Source organism: Gallus gallus, chromosome 3 (assembly GCF_016699485.2).
Source record: "Gallus gallus isolate bGalGal1 chromosome 3, bGalGal1.mat.broiler.GRCg7b, whole genome shotgun sequence".
In the NCBI taxonomy this organism is placed as follows: domain Eukaryota; kingdom Metazoa; phylum Chordata; class Aves; order Galliformes; family Phasianidae; genus Gallus; species Gallus gallus.
The window spans coordinates 11,365,561-11,378,446 of NC_052534.1; the positions used below are offsets into that span (position 1 = coordinate 11,365,561).

General features: G+C 40.3%; 1 long non-coding RNA gene across 1 annotated transcript in view; it reads right to left on the reverse strand.

The window, feature by feature from the left end:
- Positions 1-428: 428 nt before the first annotated feature.
- The window catches only part of LOC121110483, a 32,731-nt gene continuing 20,273 nt past the window's right edge, over positions 429-12,886 (reverse strand). Inside the window, exon 3 of the long non-coding RNA XR_005858512.2 lies at positions 429-497. This is a non-coding gene — a long non-coding RNA (uncharacterized LOC121110483). The remainder of the gene's footprint in view (positions 498-12,886) is intronic.

A 12,886-nucleotide genomic window follows, 5' to 3' on the forward strand; every position in this document is an offset into this window, starting at 1 on the left:
AATGCCACTGACAAAAAGAAATGAATCTCTGAAAAGCAAATAGCAACATGCAAATGACTGTAAAAAATAAGAGCACAATAATTTTCTACAATTTAAGTTGCTCCACTGGTATTACAAGACCTTTTAAAGACGCAAGGCTTCACAGCACTACAAAACGTAACCCTTCAGTATACAAGGATTCTGTTTCCCATGCTCTCCACCAGCACAGTCACTTTACCAAAGCAGAGAAGAGAGATCCTGGGAAGACCAGCTACTGACAGTAGGTATGAAGGTCCTTGGAAAATTAAGCCTCAAATGTCACAAGCAGAGGTACTCAGTACCACAGATCTGCAGGCTTTGCTTCAGCTTAGTGATAGCTAATAAAAGTTCAGTACTAGCAGGCAGTATGCAGCCAAAGTGCCAGAGTCTAGATTTCCAGGTAACTTACTGGTTTGGAAAGCATTCCCTCCAAAAACATTCTTTCAATCATTACATCAAAACTGAGACACAGTAGGAACCTGGAAAAAGGGAAATCAATACATATTAGCAAGCATAGATAAACACCAATTGACAAATACATTGTTTATCTTGGCTTGTTAACAGATATTAAAATTGTAAGCCTTGTTCATGCTGTGATTGATACACAGAATTCCTATCTGTTATGAATACATAACTAAAAACAGTGTTTTCTCTTCCTGAGGGTATACTCTTAGATCTACATAAAATAAAAAGAATGCTATTTCAAGCTAGCTCTGGAAGCCAATAATGGTGCTATTCTCACATGGTGGCAGTGGCAGGTTAAGCATGAGCTAGATGTGGACACAGCTTCAGCTCAATAACAAGAGTGATGGGGAAACCACACAGCCCATTCTCCACTCAAATGCTCTTCTACAGCCTGTTTCTGCCTCTGCAAAATCTACCCCAGAGGAAGAAAGAACCTGGGAAAAGCAAGCAAGATCACAAAGTGTTCTGGTGAGTAAATAATAATATATATATTCACTCCTTTCTCTTAGCTGAGCTGTCAGTAGAAAATACTTAGAGGAACATCTCAGAATGATCGTTTTCCAAACTAAGAGCTCTAAAGGTCAGTTCTTCAGTTACACCAAATTCAAAGCTACCGTAACTGTGTCACCTCTTGGGAAAGAGAAAGGATTCTTTAGCAAAATATATGGCAACAGCTGTTTATTTTATCACACTGCTGTTTTGTTTTGAAGTGAAGGAAGGCTTGCAGGAAGACTCAGTACCTTTTATTAGACCATCTATTATTGTTTCTTACCTGCCCTTTTAAAAGTAGTTTATTTTATGGGCTAGGGGTGACTAGAGCAGAGAAAAGAGCTCTGCTGTAGTATTCACAGACAAATGAAGAGAACAGATCAGGAGAAAAGAAATAAAGAGAAAAGGGAAAAATAAAGAAGAAATAAAGTAAGACAGGGTGATTCACACAAAAGCTGGCACACGAGTGTTTTATTAGAGATATATACTGTCAGGGTGTGATGAAAGGAGAAAAAAAGAAATAAAAACAGAAAAAAAGACTTATCCTATGCAGCTCGGTCCTGGCTACAGACGGATAGAAAAAGCCATCTCAAAACTCCAGCTGTGTCAGTAGGAAGATGGTCCAGGGGCTCCTGTATGTGGTTTTCCATTATTTATACATGGATGAGAACCTTGAAGTGAGAATGAGGAGGCTGTGCCCAGTTTTAGGCTTTGTGAGTCACAGTGCAAAATATGTAGAGGAAAGCACATAGCTGCCTTCTGTATGGCAAATATGTTAGCTTTTGACACAAGCAAGTAAAAAGAGTGTTTTTCTGAGCTATTTTCCTCCATAGTGGGAGACAAAAAAATGCACTGGCCTACCTCCTTAGATATGCATGCCAATGAAAGCTTTCCACCTGTTAACTTACCTGAAAAATAACAGCAGAGTGCCAGTATGTGGAAGCCATGTTGCTACAATGCCAGAGAGATCCTGGCTCCCAGGGCAGATTTTTTGCTCTTTAGTACAACTCAAAGAAGCATCTGACAACCTTCCACAGCACACAAAGAAAAATGAGATCTTTAACAAAAAAGAGTAGTATGCAAAGTGTACTCAGGTTCTGGAGGCAGCTATTTCCCAGTAAGTGCATCAGAGATCAAACAAAATCATCCTCACCTCTGTTTACAGCTGTAAAACACTTTCAGAGAATTTAATTCTATTGGAAACACATTCCTCTTTTTATGTCAATTACATCACATTGAAACGTAAATGAAGATTCTGAAACTCGAAACTAAGGAAACGTACTATCCTACAAAATGACAGATTTGCTTCCGTGGTGAATGAAACATCTAGATCATCTCCCTTATTCCTTCTCTTCATTGTAATCTTGCTCTCATCAAAAGTTGTTATTAACTGTACCTGTGTTTTGTTTTGTTCAAGGGACAAGGTAACACAGCATTACAAGATGTGTTTGAAATAGCATTAATATAATAGTTCTGCGGTTGTGGAACTAGGAATGTACCCAGCACCTTCACTGTAAATACTATTTTCAGAGACCTAAGTGTATGTTAAGAAACTTAATATTAAAGTAGATATTAAGAAACAAAACAAATAACTCCTTTGTAACAGCCAGTTTCCTAAGCCTCCCTCAACCTGCTCAGAGGTTTATTGATACAGTTATGTGCTTTATATCAATGGTGGTTTTCAGCCTTCGGAGAGAGAGAAGCAGCATTTATCAGGCTTAGTTCTGCCCTAAATAAATCAAGAAATTGGGTTTCTAAATGCATCTGGAAACTATATTCCTTACAAGTATGAACTAGAGCAGCTGCACTGACATCCGTAGAACCGCACCTATTAATAACAGCTAAGGATCAGGGCTATAGAACCGTGCTACTAAGGGCCAGTAGGTCTCATCAGTGAACAAAAAGAAAAAAAAAACAGAGAGATTGAAATATAAAAGCTGAAAACCAGCTACTGTGACTGTATCATCAGGTTCATCTTTCAGGCAACTTATGTGTGATTGTTTAACCTAGAGTGGCCTTGGATTAGCATGAGAGATCACAAAACCTGCAAACCACATAGCGGGTCATTCATCCACGAGCCTATTTGATTCACACTGTTTCCGAATTAGCAGAACACATGCTGACTTGGTACAGTGCCTCACCGTAAAGACATTAAACCAGATGTGCAACAACTGACCAAGAACGCCTTTTTCTGAGCACTTTTTTTCCTGCTGAAATATTTGTTACAGACGTAGGTCTGCTGAAAGGTTACTGATCCTCACAGCTAACACAAAGGCACAGAGATGGGAGCTGCATCTCTGACTGCAGAATTCCTCGGATCCGCACTGAGCCACAGAGAAGCTGTGCTGCTGTTAAACGGCTGATTAGTTTGTTCTGCCAAACATCTGAGAGCATAATTAGTTACACAAATGGCTTGAATTATGATCAAATGAGCTGAGTAACCTGCTGCTATGAAACTCCATGTGAATCCTGTTTTATCAGATCCCAACATGTGTTGCTCAGTGCAAAGCCGTGTCTCCTGGCTCCATTTGAAGGCTCATCCAGGCCAGGGCTTAAGAGCCCCCTTCCCACCCTGAGACCACCTTTCCTACAGGATTGTTTTACCTCGAGATTACTTCAGCATATATTGCCAGCAGGCAAGAAGCATTAACACAGCACTATTTCAGATATCTTTTGCTGCTGCGCCCCCACACACTGTGTTTGAGAGGAGGTCTGTAGATGCGCTGCTCTTCGCTTTACAAAACACACATTTCTCTCTTCTTGATAGCACAGTGGTGATGGAAAGGAAATAATGAATTGTTTGCCTTTTTGCTAAGACAAGCCCAGGCTGTCTCTCCTAGACCACAGAAAGGGTACTCTACACAATACCAACTGTAAGATTTACTGCTCTCCTTCACTTTATGGCTTTACCTTTTGCAACCTGACCACTTACACCAAAGAGGCTCTGCCATAGATTGAGCTACGTCAGCTCAGCCTATTTCCAACAGCAAAAAAAGAAATGCTGATATTCTGAAGCTCCCATCCTCTGGGCTGCTCTCACTTTTGGGGGCTGACACCTGCTGTGCTACCACAACATTTGCAAGATGAGTTAATCCCCGTATTCCAGCAAATGAGAAATTCTTGTACAAGCAGGAAAGCCTACCATTCCCTTATAAACCATCAGTTCCAAACTGTATTTCTCTACTATAAACTAGAGAGGGTATATAAACTTCTTGCTCAGAAAAGAAGTGATCCAGCTCGTATCACTCCCAAATGTGGCAATCACCCATGTATTTATCTTCGTTTTGTGAGCTAAACAGAAGGTCGCCTGCACAAAATGAACAGGGAAAACAAACTGCTGTTTTCAGTCCAGAGACAGAAACCTTTCATCTTGCAAGAGAGAACAGTGCTTCAAAGTACCATTTACCACAGATTTATCACTTAGACAGGTATCAAGAAATACAAAGAAGTTCTGATGAAAGATTTCTAAGGATAGGCATAAGTCAGCGTTCTCTTCTTTCTTAGCTTTACAACACTCAAAATTAATTGCTTCATCCTCACCTCTGAGAGTAAATAGTTTCTAAAATCTGAAGGGAAGAAATGCATCACACAAAAGCCACCACTGCCACCAAGAACTGTTACACTCATTTAGCCATGACTGATCAATCAAGAAGCTCTGCAGACAGTGCCATGCCAGCACTGTCAGACAAGAAATCAGCAGCCAACTTCACTCCTGAGATCAGCAGACACAAACCAGGCCCCATGCAGTGCATAGAAACCTGTCTGAAAACAAGCAGTTGGAGGAGGTAGAGCACTGAGCGGCTTGATTTTCTGCATCTCCTGGGACACATACACTAAGTGCATTGCCTTCTGACCGAGCTGCAACATGCCCACTTCCAGCACACAGGCAGAGTGCAGGGAGGCTTGGTGCTACACTTTGAATAGCAATAGAGGACTGAGAGCATTTGTTTTGCTGTTACAGAGCCATGCTCTCTCACTCACACACAAAGAGAAGGGATGCTCTGCACAGCGCCAGCTGTAAGGGTTCTCCCTCTTGTTTTATTAACCCTTCTGGTGCTAAAGAAGCTCTGCAGCAGTCTAGGAATGAAGGAGAAGTGAGAGCATTCTGCCTACATCCAGAAGGACTTGGCAGACGAACACCATTTTGTATTTACCAGGTGGGTTTTACATACAAATGAGTGAATTCTTGCCACATGCACGGACAGAATTATTGACCTGTCTTGTAATTACCTCTTCTTTTCTGTTTTCAACCAGTTCAAAAAGACAGCACCTGGACTGTACATACAGCTGAGCCACAGCAAGCACCTGCTGAAACACTACATGATATGTGGGATCATCAGATAAAATTACAGTAAACACTATTAGCTTTAATGAGTCCAAGATCTAATCACACTGCTCTCGTGTGGCTGGGAAATTTCCAACAAGACCTGCAAGTTAAAGAAGAAGTTTCTACAAAAACAAACTTTTCATTCAGGAAATTCCTATTTATTTCTTTTAGGTTAGTCAGAAAAAACTATCCAATTTCAAGGCAGATCAACACTTATTTGAGTTTGCTTGACTTACTGCACTGCCTTATGATGTTTCAGCTTTCATCTGTTGACCATTGATAGACCACGCATGCAATGGTAACATATTACAGTGGGACGTATATTAATATATTAATAATAACAAATATGATATGAAAATATCTGTTTTCTTCCATTTGCCAGGTATTTTTTGGTGACAAAAATATGCTCACAAATCATATTTAAGTGCAATACCTTTACATAATATACAGGAAAAAAGTAACCCATGGGGTTTTATTATTATTTTAACTACAACAATCCTTGCTGTATGAAGTCAGAAGACAGAACCTCAGTGGGATTGACATGCCTAACAGCTGTAGGCTCCCACCCCTTAGCAAACTTGCACCTGTCACTAAATCAGTTAACTCATTTTCTGCTTTAATACTTGTACTAGTGCTGACAAGGATGCACTTCACAAAAACCAAACCACAGACCTCCATTCTCCAAAGCACCACAACTCCCTATATTTTGTGCTGTTGCTGTGTGTTATTATACTTTGGGATTTATTTGGGCTTCTAAGGTGATAGTTACAACTCAGCATTATGAAATATAAACGTATAGTTTCTTTCTCCTGAGCAGACTGCAGTTCTGCATGCTGCTCCTCCAGCCTGCCCTTGCATCCCTGTAGTTACAGGCAGCAGTCAGCAGTTCTTTTTCTGCAACAGTCTTAAAGAAGTCTTTGTTCCAAAGCCTCTTAATGGAGCCTTAAGATATGGAAGCATTCTACCATCAGTAATTTGTTACTGCTTGAGGGCATATTTTTCCTGCATAGTGTTCTTTCGTGTTTTCTTTGTGATGCCTCTGAGTGACCTGGAGTAGCAGGCTGGCTCTGAGTCGCCCTTAGTGAATTACTGTCTACACAGGGAACACAATGTTGGAGAAAGGTTTGCCAACAGAATCTCAGCACATATCATTTTTATGATTTCTTTTAAATTCTTTTTACCCTTATAAGAAAGCCTTCTTCCATTCCCAAAACATCAGGTGTTCTTTTCCAAGTGCCTCCTTTTGGTTTGGCAAATGACCAGAGTCTCACTTCCTTTTTACCTTCTACTTGCTTTAGCCTTTCCAGTCTGTCAGCCTAATTTCTCACACAGGAAGTTTGAAAGAGCACATTTGAAAGTTTTGAGACCACTTTTCAAGTTGCGGTAGTTCTACAATATGAGCTGCTCTGTAGGCAGAGCAGAAAGCAAGAAACAACTCATTTAGGCTGTTTGGGCATCTGGAGTTTACCATTCTCTGGGACCCTCCATTGTTTTTCACAAAACATTTGTACTTCCACCACCTATCTACAACTCATCTGTCACCTACCAGTCTGTCCCACCCGTGCTCTTAAATGCTTTGTTCTGTGAAGTGTTCATCAACTAAACTTCTTGTCTTCATCTCACACTCTGTTGCACAAAAATTACAAGAGCTTGTGGGCGTACTGAGGAATTCAAGCTGATCACTATCTCACCTACATATTATCTCTCCTACTTGAAGACAAATGTTTCATTTACCATTCTTTTTCTTTTCTTTATCCTAGAAGGCATTTTCAAAGGGATTTTTCATCTCCACCAGGGATTTTGTTGAGCAGTGAATGATAAATGACATCTACCTTCTCGCCCACATAGTGCAGTCCAAGTGCAGATTGTTGTTTTTGTTGCCAGCTTCAAACTGCTGCCAAAAGACTTCCGAGCAAGCTTGTCCACTACAGCACCACTGTCAACCCATGCCTCCCCCATCCCTCCAAGGACTCCATGTTGTGACTGCACACAAGGAAAACACTATACTCCATTTAGGCTTTCAGTCGATTTCTCCCACATGCCATTTTAATGTATTTTTTTCTTACCAGATCTTATTCAAGTTCATTTCCATCTGCTTCCCCCGACTGTTTTATGTAGCCTGCCTACTGCATGCTTTATGACTTCCTCCTCTTTTCACTGCAGACTTCTTCACTCTCTTGACAAACTCAGGCTGAGTGCAACTTTTATCAAAACATGACCACTTCATTTTTTTACTAGTTTCATTTGCTCTCAGCAAAAAGACAAGCACTGTACATCCCATACATTGACTCCTCTCATATCAAAACCTCCTAGGAAGTCTGGGAGTATCATTACTACCCCACATCGTGCTCTCTGGGCAGAGCGCCTATCCACAGACAAAATGTGATCTGTTGAAAATGTGTGTTCATGTACACACATGCAAACGCACACATATGCTATCTTAATATCTATGGATTCCAGTCAGAGTTCCCAGGAAACAAGCAGATAACTTCAGAACCCACTCACGAAGACTCCTACCAATACGGAATGATGCTGCCCGTCCTCAGCCACTCCACCTCATCTTGTTAAGGGGAAAGGTACATGACAGCAATCCCTGCCCGTGGCAGCCACCTTTGTTTCACTCTCACTATCATCAGGAGAAGCTGATAGTGCCTGATACTGATACACCAACTGGAAGGATCACAGCTAGTCTTCTTTTGCCCTCTGGTTTCACTGAGGTTGTCGTTTCATTTTTTGTTCCTTTTTCCAATATCTTGATCTTTGACCGCCTACATCATTTTTGTATTTTTATGGTTTGTTTACAAAAGTAAGAATGAACTGGTTCACAGAAACCCAGAAGTCTTCCAGCTGCCTTTTCAATTCTCCTCCAATTGTGCATTCAGAAAGCTGATGCTTAAGTCTCGTTCATCAAGGTATGGGATGGTTTTACAGACTTCATCTGGAATTTTTTTTATTACTGCTTTGACAGCACCTTCTAAGGAAAGAAGTCCATCAGTGGAAGAGTTTTCACCTCAGTATGGGGGTGGGGATGGGACTGGAAGGATTATGTAAACAACTTGCCTGTATGGAAAGAGGGGCCTTGACAGGTCCCATGTTGTCAAATGGCAATTGTGACTTCTTGCATTTCAAAAGTCACGCTCAGATGGTTTCATGTGAAACCCTCTGGGTAATAGTAGCCTTTTGAGGTTATGATATCTCTGGATGGAATTCAATAAAAGAAATTCGCTTTCAATTGAAGCCCTGGAACACTGCCAGACAGCCCCAACAATGCGATTCGTCTCCAAAGAAAATTGGACTGATCCCCCCCCTCCCCTCTTCTCCTCCCTTTTCTATTTCTCTCTCCATCTTTATTTGTGCGTTTAACCTTGTTTGTGGGTTGCTTTTTTGATATATTTCCTCCCAATAAGCTTAGGATGCTGAAGCCTTAAAAAAAATAAACACTTGGGACTGAAATGGTAGCAGCTAGTAATAGAGAGACACAGACACTCACAGCAGCAACGACAAGTCGCTCTCAATAGCTGACCTTTGCCATATACGTGAAAGGAAATAGAATAGAACCCCTGCTCTAGGTGAAGGGGGAATATTATTACAACCACTAGCTTCCTAGTCTTTGTTAATAAGGCTGGTTGATGTACTTATTTATTTAGTTAGTTTAAGGCCAAGGGATGGGAAAAGCTCACAAAACCTGCCTGACTGCCAGAGGCAAAATGTTGGGTTTTTGCTTGGATTGTCACTCCTTCTGCCATGTATTTTTTTTACCCCTTAGTTTGGAAAGAGCTATTACTGTCTTTCTTCTTGTATGTGATCTTCTGAGTAGATTAACGCATGCGTGTAATTGGGAGGCAGAAGATGGTGAAGATGCATCAGTGCTTTTACCCCTCCAAAGCTCACAAGCTACACATGTTCGGGTCTGGTTAGATGTCAGCTAAGAAAATAGGCACAGGGGAAAAAAAATCAGAGGGTCACTTTTTCTGTAGGTTCTCTTTTCTGACTAGCTGCATCAGAAGAATGACAGGGGATGCACAAGCACTGTCTGTGACAAGAGATGTCGAACCCTGTCTCACAGGGGCCCAAGGTATCCACTTGCACTTTTAAGAGACCTGTCTGATTTCTGGCAACAAAGCCAAATCTAGAATGCAGTCCTCTGGGCTCCAGGGTTAGAACCCACTCTCATTTCAAATTACTACATTTTAACCATATTTACCTCTGTACATACTGTTAAATAGCTGTGATAGCACTCATCTAAGAAATTTTCTAACAGTGTTCGCATCCAGAGTTCCTTGCAGAGACTTTTCTTACACAAATTCAGAGTGTCAGCAATAGCATTAACTATACCTGATCCCAGTTACTTGGAGAAAATAATTCAGGTGCTGTAGAAGGAAGCAGATGGCAGCTCTGGATAAATTTGCATGCACAAATATTAAAGAGGGATTACAAATCCCCTTCTAACACACAATATTTTCCCCCAAAATTCTCAAAAGTACATGGAAATTAAACAAGCCCTCCAAGTTCACCAAACCACTCAGACCAAGGAACAGAAAGCAGGTCTTCTCATCTCCTCTCTCACACCCAGTCCCCAGAATCCATCACCTCCCTAGAGCAGAGGCTTGCTGTACCTTTCCAGGGGCTACGACATTAATAAGGTACTAAAATATTTAGGTGCATTTACTGCATCTCATGATGTTAGATTAAAAAAGTCCTGCTAGCTGGCAGTCTTTATAGTCTCACTGTCTCAAGTTAATATGTAAATAAAATGTACATGTAGGCCTGAGTGCAATTAAAGTTCATGGGAGTACATTCTGTGGCTGAGATATTTGCTCTGTCTTAATTCCCCTGGGTGGTAGGCTTAGATATAGTGTCCATTTGGATTGAGTTTTCTTGTTGTCACCGTATCCAAGTTAAGGAAGAGTTTCAGTTCCTCTCCTAGAAACATGTATAAAAACAATCATTTGTTTGTTCTTTATGGAAAAACTGTCTCTGTCCAAAACATTTTCTCCTCCTTTCGTTGCAGGAATTTACATTTACTCACACCTGAAAACATATTCCAACTGCCTCTGTAATTCATAGGGATGTTTGGAGCACAATGTTAGAAAATAGTTTTTAAAAAATAATCTCAGGCCTACTTCTCAAACACAGTTTTTGAAAGATTTTAGCTTTGTTATGGAGTTAGTAAGTTAAATTAATCTACATTCAACCAGGTGTTTATCCCCTCCAGAAAAAAAAGGAAACCAAAGACTTGTAACCAGTTTTTAAACATATGAGGCAACAGATTTCTGCTTTGGAAGCAACGAAGACATCTACAGTCTGAGAATGTATGTTTTCCTGTAGAACTAGTAGAAAAATATACAACAAAACATACAAAATTCAACATAAGATCTAATCTGCAACAATAGCTGCAGACAGCCTTTAATTTATGGTTGAAGAAGACTGTTAGTCCTACAGCAAAAATGAGAATTTTCCACTGCTTCCCTCAATACCATGATATGAAGGTAGCGCGTGATCTTACTGATTTCAACAGTTACTCCTGTTCATGCACTTAGAGGCCATGCTGCAATCCCAGTGGTGGTGATCAGCTATATCTGTGCTAGCATAAACCTGATCAGGTCAGAAATCATTAAGGGCACTGAAGAGCAACATGGCTTTTTTAGGCTGCCAAGTAAAAGGACAGAATCCTGGCCTGGCTCACGTTGATAAACAGAGCAGCTACACAGCTAGCAAAAGTAGGCTACTGCTGGTGAATCTACACACACTGATAATTCTTGGACGTAGGTATCGGATAAATCCTCAAGTTTGGTATCAAGCAACGGGTAGATGCAGCTATACTTACTGAAAAGAGGATATTCTCTTCTTTTGCCAACATGGATTTTATTTCATTAGTTAATCCTGGTATGTTCTAACATTGATTTTACTATGTGAGGACCAAGGCAGATTGCTCCAGCACAATTATTTTTAATCCTAGCAGAGTTTATTTTGACTGTCACCCCCACATGTAAAACAAATCAAAATAAACCACAGACTTACTTATGGCATCCACACTGCTAACAGTTAAAATCACAACATCCTGTAATGTTAAAAACAGAAAGATCTTGAAGTCCAGGCCAAGAATCTCATTTTTACTTCCTCCTGCCTTCCACAATTCAATTTGTTAGCAAACAAGTTTTTCTCATATCTGGGAGGAACATGAAGACTTGCTTGGGAAGTATAACTTGTATTTCACTTCCACAGGCAACAACAAATTCCTTAGGAAATCAGAGCTAGGAGCTCCAAGTTGTTCAAAAACAGAGGGGTCCAGCACAGAAACATCTTCCTCTAGAGAAGAGTCCATGCTGACTCAGCATTTACATAGAAGTATTACTTACAGCATACAATAATGTCTTAAAAGTTAAGAATCTGGGAATTTAACAGTGAAGAAAACTTATTGGGATATTTAAGCTGGTTGTTTTGGCAACGGTCATTAGACATTTTATGAGAAGAATTCAGATTCATCCTCTAAAACTTTGTGATATTCTTTTAGGTGATTTTGCTCTAATGGACTGGATTATCACTTTGTGAGCCACAGGTTTTCCCATTCTCTTAAGATGGTCACTGCAGCATAGCGCTAAGGAAGTTATTTATTATTTGACAGTAATGCAGAAAGTGCCCCAGGAGACCAATATTGGCACAGGGATAACAGGTCTGACTCCCATCAGCCCAATGCGTGGGAGTTCCTGGGACCATTTCCAACCCAGACCTCCTCCTTCCAGTCTGAACGATAGGGCTGACACTGTTCCAGAGCTTAACCTGAAAAGGAGTTAGTAAAAGCCTATAATTACGCTTGTTCAGCCTTTCAGAATCATTGTGAAAATTAACCAGACCTGACAAAATGTCTGTTCCTACAGAATTGATGATAAGGAACAGTGATAGTAAGAGTCTAGAGAACGAAAGGAAGACCCATACTCCTCAAACAACAAATATGCAAACAAACTCCTGCAAAAAAAAAAAAAATCAAACAAAAAACAAACCCACTATGTACCATAAGCATGTAAGACTTCTGCAAAACTTCGTTTTCCCTCAGATTTTGAAAGAACTTACTGTACCAGTAACTGTTTCTTCAGGGAAAAGAAGCTCTCCCTAAAGCTTCAAGTCATCTGGAGCCAGAAGAGTTAAATTACAAGGTAGACATGCTTAGAAAAAGAAAGTACAGCCACTTTCATCGGAAATTATTTCCCAAAAATCCCTTAGCATTTCTTAAATTTCTCTCCCAGAAGATGATTCACCTCACCACCTATACAACGCTCCATTTTCACTTTAAAATTTATTAATCAATCCTCCCACTAAGAGCTGGAAGAAAGTTTTCCATGAAGTTTTTGCTGTTGTTATTGCTATAATATTCTTTGCACAGAAAAGATCTAGTTCTAGTTGAAAACAGCAATCTGGAGGCTAACACAAACAAGCACAACCCATTGGGATGAAAACCCAATGAATCAGAGAACAATAAGCAACTAGCTACTGGCAAGAGTGGCTTTACATATCACAGCCCTGATCCTAGAGGACAGCCTATAACTATCTTCAAGCAGATCAATCTGAAAACTAAAATTTCCTAACAAA